Raw genomic sequence first — 10732 nt, forward strand, 5'->3', positions numbered from 1 at the left:
CGTGTTGGTAGAGGTGTCTTTCCGTCAACGTGTTGGTAGAGGTGTCTTTCCGTCAACGTGTTGGTAGATGTGTCTTTCCGTCAACGTGTTGGTAGAGGTGTCTTTCCGTCAACGTGTTGGTAGATGTGTCTTTCTGTCAACGTGTTGGTAGAGGTGTCTTTCCGTCAGCGTGTTGGTAGAATGTGTCTTTCCGTCAACGTGTTGGTAGATGTGTCTTTCTGTCAGTGTCTTGGTAGAGGTGTCTTTCCGTCAACGTGTTGGTAGATGTGTCTTTCCGTCAATGTGTTGGTAGATGTGTCTTTCCGTCAACGTGTTGGTAGAGGTGTCTTTCTGTGTTGGTAGAGGTGTCTTTCCGTCAACGTGTTGGTAGATGTGTCTTTCCGTCAACGTGTTGGTAGAGGTGTCTTTCCGTCAACGTGTTAGTAGAGGTGTCTTTTCGTCAACGTGTTGGTAGAGGTGTCTTTCCGTCAACGATTTGGTAGAGGTGTCTTTCAGTCAACGATTTGGTAGAGGTGTCTTTCCGTCAACGTGATGGTAGATGTGTCTTTCTGTCAACGTGTTGGTAAAGGTGTCTTTCCGTCAGTGTGTTGATAGATGTGTCTTTCCGTCAACGTGTTGGTAGAGGTGTCTTTCCGTCAACGTGTTGGTAGATGTGTCTTTCCGTCAACGTGTTGGTAGAGGTGTCTTTCCGTCAACGTGTTGGTAGATGTGTCTTTCCGTCAACGTGTTGGTAGAGGTGTCTTTCTGTCAACGTGTTGGTAGATGTGTCTTTCTGTCAGTGTCTTGGTAGATGTGTCTTTCCGTCAACGTGTTGGTAGAGGTGTCTTTCCGTCAACGTGTTGGTAGATGTGTCTTTCTGTCAGTGTGTTGGTAGATGTGTCTTTCCGTCAACGTGTAGGTAGATGTGTCTTTCTGTCGACGTGTTGGTAGATGTCGTGTTTGCGGGCGCATGAAGAATGACTAATTCGGATGACGATAAATGATATTTATGGGTAAGCACGTTTTGTGAGGTTGCTGATCCCACAACACACACACACACACACACACACACACACACACACACACACACGCACACACACACACAGACGTGTGTGTGTGCGAATGCGTGTGTGTTAGTGTGTGAATGCGTGTGTGTGTAAGAGAGAGAGAGAGAGAGTATGTGTGTGCGTGTGACTGTGTGTGCGTGCGTGTGTATGCGTGCACCTACAGACCAGACCACCTGTTACAGATATGAAGTGACAGGTGTGAGTCAGAACCTCTCACAAACCGTGGCAACACTTGTCGAACACACCAGATACATGCATTCTGCTCCAAACCTTTCGTTCCGCTAGCAGAGACAAGTGTACATTTCAGAGCAGAAGTGATTTTCTGTAGCCGCGCGCGCGCTTGTGTGTGTGTGTGTGTGTGTGTATGTGGGAAGGAGGAAGATATTGTTTTTGTATTGATAGAAGTTGCTGATGCGGCGCGGAACCTTCTGCAAGAATCATTGACAGAAGTTGTTGAAACGGAAATCTACACTGCAAGTAAGTTTTTCACGTAAGTTTTGCTCTTTGTGTATGTGTGTGTGTGTGTGTGTGTGTGTGTGCGTCTCTCTCTCTCTCTCTCTCTCTCTCTCTCTCTCTCTCTCTCTCTCTCTCTCTCTCGTGTTCATTGAGATCACTTTTAATACACTCAGAGCCATTATATTCAACACAGTTAACAGTACACATTAATCCCAGGTAGATTTTTTTTTTGTAAAGGAAAGACCTTTCATATATAATAATTTAAAAAAATAATATGCGATATCGCGTGATAACGCCTGGACATATCCTTACTGTAACCAATTTGAAGATGAACGTCATTTTCTGCTTGAGCGCTATGATCGAGATTTATGTATTATAATGATTGATTTGTGGCAGGTTTTCTTATTAATGAATCTTTCATTTTGACGTATGTGTTTCTTTAGAACATATCTCATATTGCATTTTTTGTTGTTGTTGTTGTTAATACTAAACCTGCCATAAAAAAAAAATAAATAATAATGATTTTATAGAAGCATTTCTTATTCTGACACTTTGTTAGCATTCATGTTATTTTACAAAGAGTGTGTGTGTGTGTGTGTGTGTAAAATGTACCCACTGTGATGTATTACTTACTTGTGTGTGTATTTAGCTTTAAATGTTGCTGATTTTCATCTTTATCCAACCTGTGGCAAGTTGTGAGTGTGTTGGACTTTGATAATGATTTTGTTTTACACTAAAGCCTACGACCAAGTTTTCCACATCTCTCTCTCTCTCTCTCTCTCTCTCTCTCTCTCTCTCTCTCTCTCTCTCTCTCTATCTATCTATCTATATATATATATATATATATATATATATATAAGATCTTTTGTCCAACATTTATCATGTTGTGAGTGTGTTGTTGGACCTGGCTGTTGGCTGAGATAATTATTGTGAAGGGTGGGAGACAAGTCTGTAGATGCACAATTTAACTCTCTCCATACGAACGGCGAAAGAGACGACGTTAACAGCGTTTCACCCCAATTACCACCATCAGAATATTGCAAGCGGAAGGCTCTTATACTGAGGAGGTGAGTGTTGACAAAGAATACCACAATTCTGACGACGGAAGCTAAAGGTTGGGTCATTGAGACACCCACTGGACATCCGAGGGGTCTGTGTAGAGGAGAAGAGAGGACTGGCCGTACTGAGTGAGTTAATTTCCAAACGGATGAATAAAGATGTATTGTATTGTATTGTATATCTTCAGACCTTTAAGAGAAAAAAAAAATGCATTTTTAAGCTTAGGCAGATCAGTTGAGATCGTGGTGTAGAATTGGCACACAATGAAATAGAGAGAGAGAGAGAGAGAGAGAGAGAGAGAGAAAACAAACATAAACTGCTAGAAAACGTATGCGTGAAAGCAACTTGAGGTGTAGCTTTTGTCATATTTTATGCATTCATGAGAAGGAAGAAGAATTTCTCGAAGCTTGTTGTTTTGTTGTTGTTTTTTAAAGTTTGAGCAGGTCACTGTCATCATTCATTTTGACAGTTTCAGTTTCAGTAGCTCAAGGAGGCGTCACTACGTTCGGACAAATCCATATACGCTACACCACATCTGCCAAGCAGATGCCTGACCAGCAGCGTAACCCAACGCGCTTAGTCAGGCCTTGAGAAATTTTGACAGTTCATTTTTGACAGTTATGCTATATTGAAACATGTGATATTCGTGTTTGATTGGTTTTTAAGTTTGGGCAAATCACTCTTATCGTTCATGTTGACAGTTATGCTATATTAAAACGTTTGATATTCTTGTTTCATTGATTTATCTATTGGATTTTACGTTTTGGACGATCACGTGTGCTCAATGTGCGCCTCAAACGTTTTCAGGCCGGAGGTATAAACAGCAGTATCAGTAGCTCAAGGAGGCGTCACTGCGTTCGGACAAATCCCTATACGCTACACCACATCTGCCAAGCAGATGCCTGACCAGCAGCGTAACCCAACGCCTTGAGAATATATAGACAGCAAAACTCCTTGATGTCTTGAGAGTCTCCATTACTGGTTCTATCTGTCTGTCTGTTTGTCTGTCTGTCTGTCTGCCTGTCTTCCTGTCTGTCTGTCTGTCTCTTGCTCTTTCTCTGTCTTTCTGTCTATGTCTCTTTCAATCCTTCTCTCTCTCTTTCTCTCTTTCGCCGCTCCCTTTCTAATCCCTAGTCTGTTTCTATTTTTATTTTTTCTGTCTGTCTGTCTGTCTGTCTCTCTCTCTCTCTCTCTCTCTCTCTCTCTCTCTCTCTCTCTCTCTCTCTCTCTCTCTGTTTATCATTTTCTTTCGAAAATCCCATGCTTCTGAAATATATTTAGATGTACAAATATGAGTAAAGCAAAATTCATTTATTCATTTATGGGGGGGGGGGACAAACTATTATAGGACATATTATTTGATGATAATTTGGTAGATACACATGATTGTGTGCATGTGTATGCAAAACTATTTATTCATTTTGGATGGTCGAGCTGACCGAAGTGATCAGTTGATTTATGTTTGTCCCATTTTCGGTATATACATTATTTGTGTGTGTGTGAGGAGAATGTTGATTTATATTATGTATCTTTGTTTGATCTTATGTTTCCTGATAATGTATTGTTCCCCCCCTGTCACAAGGACTGTACAGTCAATGACAGTAAAATATCAAAGCGTCAGAAAAGCGTGTCTCTCTCTCTCTCTCTCTCTCTCTCTCTCTCTCTGTCTCTCTCTCTCTCTCTCTCTCTCTCTCTCTCTCTCTCTCCCTGTCTCTTCTGCCTCTGTCTCTGTCTGTCTTTCTCTCAGTCAGTTTCTCTCCCTCTCTCTCTCTCTCTCTCTCTCTCTCTCTCTCTCTCTCTCTCTATCTCACTCTCTCCCTCTCTCTCTCTCCCTCCCTCACAGTCTCTCTCTCTGTCTCTGTCTCTCTATGTCTCTCTCTAATGTGTTCTGTTTTGTACACATAATGTTTAGATCGTATTATTTAGTAGAACTGTTAAAAACTGTACGTTTTCACTGAAATATGGACTGGGGTTTGACAGTCTCTTTCTTTTCTTTTCTTTTTCTTTTTTTTTATATATATTTTAGAGACAGAGAGAGGGGTGAGAAATATCACAGATAAAAAAAAAAAACAGCCTAGGTCTAAGTAATGAAACCATAATTATTCAAAGAGAATGACAAATGTCTGCTATACAGAAACATCAAGAAACAACTGTTGGTAGGCATACTCTCATGGTGACCTTCGTTTCGATAGCCCGCCCCCCTCACCCCCTCTTCCGTGCTTGGGGGTGAGTCCTGTCAATAGTCTTCAGTGTCGGGCGGATTCATCGGGGACTGTTGATTGAGAGGAACATGGTGGCGGTCTCCACTCTGGGAAGGACGCTCACTCAGTCTGGCTCCGCGCGACTAAGCCATTGATTTTCGTCAGTTGAGGGGGTGGGGGGGGGGGCGTGGGGGGTTGGGGGGGGGGGTTATTACGTGGTTCCTAAGTTCGTTAAATCAGAACAGGCACCACTGAACACCACCGATGTGACTCAGCAGCAGTGCAGGGTCTCCTCTGGTGTGTGGCCTCCTGGCGACCTAACATCGATGGTTTGTTGTTTTTTTCATTTGGTGGGGAAAATTCTCCCTTTGGCTTTTATCTCGCGCGGGGGGGGGGGGGGGGGGGGGCTTGGTTCTGGAATAATATTCCTCAAAAATTTATTTTAAACAACACTACCACCCACACACTACGACCACAGACACCACAACGACCTACATGATCACAGCCACAATACCACCCACCACCACAACACCAACACCACCACCACCTCTACCACAAACTGAAATGTAATTACACCACCACCACCACCACACCACACATCCCCTTCCACCAATACCACCACTACAACCATCACCACCACCACAACAACAACAACACCAATCACCATCACCACAACCACCACATCAACCACAACCACCACCACAACAACAATCACCATCACCACAACCACAACTACACTCCCCCCCCTCCCATCACCACCACCACCACCACTGCCACAAACATCACGACATCACCACCATCACCACAAACCCCTCCTCCCCCCCCCACCCCCCCCCCCCCCCCCCCCCCCCCCCCCCCCCCCCCCCCCCCCGCCCACCCTCCCTCACATCAACCACCTACCACCACCAAAACAACAGTCATCACCATCACCACCCCCCAACTGCCACAATCACACCACAACCCCCACCCCCACCCCCCAATCCCCCTCCCCCTCCCCACTCTCACGCACACCACCACCACCACCACCACTGCCACAAACATCACGAGACCACCACCACCACCACCACCAAACCCCCCCTCATATCAACCACCTCCACCACCACCACCACCACCACCACAACAACAATCATCACCATCACCACACCACAACCCCCACCCCACCTCAACCCCCCCACACACTCACGCACACCACCACCACCACCACCACCATCTGCACAACAGCTGCCAACCAGCAAGTGTAAGTGTCGGATGCTGAGCAAAGCAAACAAACAAACAATTCTGTGCTGCTGCTGCTGCTGCTGCTGCTGCTTCTACTGCTGTGGTCGTGGAGGCAGCAAACAGCAAACCCTAGTGTGTGTGTGTGGGGGGGGGTGGGGGGGGGGCAGCGAGCGGGGTGGAGATGAGATCGAGACGGCCGTGGACTCAGTGCTTCAGCACAGCTCAGCAGCTCAGTGTTTGGGTCCGGTGGAAGGTCTCGGAGTGGTGGTTTGAGCAGAGAGCTCAGTGGGCTGAGCGTAAGATTCGCTGCGCTGAGTGGGGATATCGGTTGTGTCAGTGGTGGGACCAGAGGCGGCGAGGAGGAGGAGGAGGAGGAGGAAAGAGAGGAGCAGGAAAGAAGAAACGTAGAGTTTTGTTTTTTGTTTGTTTGTTTGTTTGTTTTCTTTGGGGGGTTTTGTTTTTGTGTGTGTGTGTGTTGTTGTTGGGGTTTTTTGTGTGGTTTTTTTTTACTCACTTATGTAAAAAAAAAAAAACACAAAAAAACATAAAATAAAATTTAAAAAATTTAAAGTGAGTCTGTGTTATATATAACCCGGTATTCGGTTGTTTCTCTGTGTGCGTGTGCGTGCGCGTGCGCGTGTGTGTTTGTGTCCTTGGTAAAAAAAAACTTTTAACAAATTGATTTTCTCAGGAAATACTTTTGTCTGACAATACCAGATTTGGATTAAACATACTAGGAGATAAAAAAAAAAAAAAAAAAAATCTTCACGGTCTTACTACTACTAATAATAATAGGTTGTAAGTCTTCCGGATTCAGCCCGTATTCCCGGATCATTAACGGTTTATTTCGTTGACGCTCGTTCCCGATCCAAAAATTCCATTATTGATTGATTGATGTGGATACTTATATATAGCGCCTATCCTAGGTCAGAGACCAAGCTCTAAGCGCTTTGACAAACACGGGGACATTTGCACCACAGGCTGCCTACCTGGGTAGAGCGGCGACTGACGGCTGCCACTGGGCGCTCATCATTCGTTTCCTGTGTCATTCAATCACATTTCAGACGCACACACATACACACTCAGACAGACATGTAACATTTTACGTGTATGACCGGTTTTTTTTTATTTATTTACTCCGCCATGTAGGTAGCCATACTCCGTTTTCGGGGGTGTGCATGCTGGGTATATTCTTGTTTCCATAACCCACCGAACGCTGACATGGATTACAGGATCTTTAACGTGCGTATTTGATCTTCTGCGTGCGCATACACACGAAGGGGGGTTCAGGCACTATCAGGTCTGCACATATGTTGACCTGGGAGATCGGGAAAAATCTCCACCCCTTTACCCACCAGGTGCACCGAGATTCGAACCCAGGACCCTCAGATTGAAAGTCCAGCGCTTTTAACCATTCGGCTACTGCACCCATTATCCCGCTTCTCAGTTGACAGAACGTTGGCTGTGTTTAGGAAAAAGGCATGGCATCGTTGTTTTTTTTTTTTTTTTTTTTTTTTTGTTGGCATTTACAAGAAAAAGAAAAACAAATACAGGACAGAAAACATACAGTGGCACTAACTACCTACACCATCGTCGTGTTCACTGCATACGAATATTCTAAAGTGTATACTGAATTAACTGGAATAAACCTAAAAGAAAGAAAAAAATTCAATCAAACGTTATACTTCATTTTCGATCAGACTGGTTTGTGCAGATCTATACATGTTGTGGATGTGCCTGAGGCGAAGTCAACATCTCACCTTTACACCACCGAAATAAAAGAGTTTCTTAGATAATCGAGATAAGCCAAGAAAAAGTATCTAAATGGTGTCATTACCTCCAGTACGGTAATATATTTATCGCTTCAGATGTCGTCGTAGTGTTGTGGATGTGCCTGAGGCGAAGTCAACATCTCACCTTTACACCACCGAAATAAAAGAGTTTCTTAGATAATCGAGATAAGCCAAGAAAAAGTATCTAAATGGTGTCATTACCTCCAGTGCGGTATTATATTTATCGCTTCAGATGTCGTCGTAGTGTTGTGGATGTGCCTGAGGCGAAGTCAACATCTCACCTTTACACCACCGAAATAAAAGAGTTTCTTAGATAATCGAGATAAGCCAAGAAAAAGTATCTAAATGGTGTCATTACCTCCAGTACGGTAATATATTTATCGCTTCAGATGTCGTCGTAGTGTTGTGGATGTGCCTGAGGCGAAGTCAACATCTCACCTTTACACCACCAAAATAAAAGTTTCTTAGATAATCGAGATAAGCCAAGAAAAAGTATCTAAATGGTGTCATTACCTCCAGTACGATAATATATTTATCGCGTCAGATGTTGTTGTAGTGTTGTGGATGTGCCTGAGGCGAAGTCAGCATCTCACCTTTACACCACCGAAATAAAAGAGTTTCTTAGATAATCGAGATAAGCCAAGAAAAAGTATCTAAATGGTGTCATTACCTCCAGTGCGATAATATATTTATCGCGTCAGATGTCGTTGTAGTGTTGTGGATGTGCCTGAGGCGAAGTCAGCATCTCACCTTTACACCACCGAAATAAAAGAGTTTCTTAGATAATCGAGATAAGCCAAGAAAAAGTATCTAAATGGTGTCATTACCTCCAGTACGGTAATATATTTATCGCGTCAGATGTCGTTGTAGTGTTGTGGATGTGCCTGAGGCGAAGTCAACATCTCACCTTTACACCACCGAAATAAAAGAGTTTCTTAGATAATCGAGATAAGCCAAGAAAAAGTATCTAAATGGTGTCATTACCTCCAGTACGGTAATATATTTATTGCGTCAGATGTCGTTGTAGTGTTGTGGATGTGCCTGAGGCGAAGTCAACATCTCACCTTTACACCACCGAAATAAAAGAGTTTCTTAGATATCGAGATAAGCCAAGAAAAAGTATCTAAATGGTGTCATTACCTCCAGTACGGTAATATATTTATCGCTTCAGATGTCGTCGTAGTGTTGTGGATGTGCCTGAGGCGAAGTCAACGTCTCACCTTTACACCACCGAAATAAAAGAGTTTCTTAGATAATCGAGATAAGCCAAGAAAAAGTATCTAAATGGTGTCATTACCTCCAGTACGGTAATATATTTATCGCGTCAGATGTCGTTGTAGTGTTGTGGATGTGCCTGAGGCGAAGTCAACGTCTCACCTTTACACCACCGAAATAAAAGAGTTTCTTAGATAATCGAGATAAGCCAAGAAAAAGTATCTAAATGGTGTCATTACCTCCAGTACGGTAATATATTTATCGCGTCAGATGTCGTTGTAGTGTTGTGGATGTGCCTGAGGCGAAGTCAACGTCTCACCTTTACACCACCGAAATAAAAGAGTTTCTTAGATAATCGAGATAAGCCAAGAAAAAGTATCTACATGGTGTCATTACCTCCAGTACGGTAATATATTTATCGCGTCAGATGTCGCCGTAGTGTTGTGGATGTGCCTGAGGCGAAGTCAACATCTCACCTTTACACCACCGAAATAAAAGAGTTTCTTAGATAATCGAGATATGGAAAGAAAAAGTATCTAAATGGTGTCATTACCTCCAGTACGGTAATATATTTATCGCTTCAGATGTCGTCGTAGTGTTGTGGATGTGCCTGAGGCGAAGTCAACGTCTCACCTTTACACCACCGAAATAAAAGAGTTTCTTAGATAATCGAGATAAGCCAAGAAAAAGTATCTAAATGGTGTCATTACCTCCAGTACGATAATATATTTATCGCGTCAGATGTCGCCGTAGTGTTGTGGATAAGACTACTTGTGTCTCAACAGATCATCCTTGGCTCGATTCCGCAAACATGCCAATTTTAGGTGTGGTTTTTTTCTTTTTGTGTGTGTGTGTGTGGGGGGGGGGGGTGCTAGGTGGGTTTTTGTTGTTATTGTTGTTTTGTGTGTTGTTGTTTTTTCCCCCAAGCTTATCAATATTTATTTCCTTTTAAATCTCTTTTTTCTTCTTCTTCTTCTTCTCTCATGATTCCTTTACTGGATACAGCGTGTGTATTACGTCTTGAAGGTTTTCCCTCTCTTGTTTTGTGTTTATCTATATCATCGTTATTATCCTTTATCTGTTGTTATTACTGTTATCATCATTTGATTATAATTGTTATTAATATTATTAGAAGTAGTAGTAGTAGTAGTACTTACCCAGATTCAAACACTCGACTGTTGGCCGCCGTTCTTTCTCTGTTTCTGGACCTTGCGATTGGAATGAACTTCCTTTTTCGCTTCGTCAAGTCTCCACACTCAGCTCTTTCAAGTCTGGCCTTAAAACCCACCTCTTCCCAAAATAGCCTCCCTTGCCTGCCCTTCCTTGTCTTTTGTTTCTACAGTATTAGAGTTATGCATGCGTGTGAATGACGGGTGCGAAAGCGCTTTGATTTGTCTCTGCACAAGATCCAGCGCTATATAAATACCATTATTATTAGTAGTAGTAGTAGTAGTTGTAGTATTTTTTTACGGAACACAGAATACGATATTATCTTAACGACAGTAATTCATTTGTGGTGTAAAATGCATTAACAATACACGAAGCTTATCATCACCATCCTCCACCTTCTTCTTCTTCTTCTTCTTCTTCTTCTGTTTTCCATACCTATGTTGCTTTTTAGCGAAGTCGTGATGAAAAGAAACTTGTAGCTTATCTTCTCTCTCTCTCTCTCTCTCTCTCTCTCTCTCTCTCTCTCTCTCTCTCTCTCTTTGTGTGAGTGAGTGTGTTTGTCTGTCTGTCTGTC

The 10732-nt window shown here is 43.0% G+C and overlaps 1 protein-coding gene across 3 annotated transcripts in view; it reads left to right on the forward strand.

Annotated features, from left to right (window-relative positions):
• Positions 1-1287: 1287 nt before the first annotated feature.
• The window catches only part of LOC143277180 (tetraspanin-18-like), a 25890-nt gene continuing 16445 nt past the window's right edge, over positions 1288-10732 (forward strand). Inside the window, exon 1 of one of the 3 annotated variants that reach the window (XM_076581948.1) lies at positions 1288-1536. The gene's annotated coding sequence lies outside the window, so the exon portion shown is untranslated. Of the gene's footprint in view, positions 1537-6229; positions 6385-10732 lie in introns of those variants that run through there. The other 2 variants (XM_076581949.1, XM_076581950.1) reach the window with 2 other exon arrangements.

This window comes from Babylonia areolata, chromosome 33, assembly GCF_041734735.1.
Source record: "Babylonia areolata isolate BAREFJ2019XMU chromosome 33, ASM4173473v1, whole genome shotgun sequence".
Lineage (NCBI taxonomy): Eukaryota > Metazoa > Mollusca > Gastropoda > Neogastropoda > Buccinidae > Babylonia > Babylonia areolata.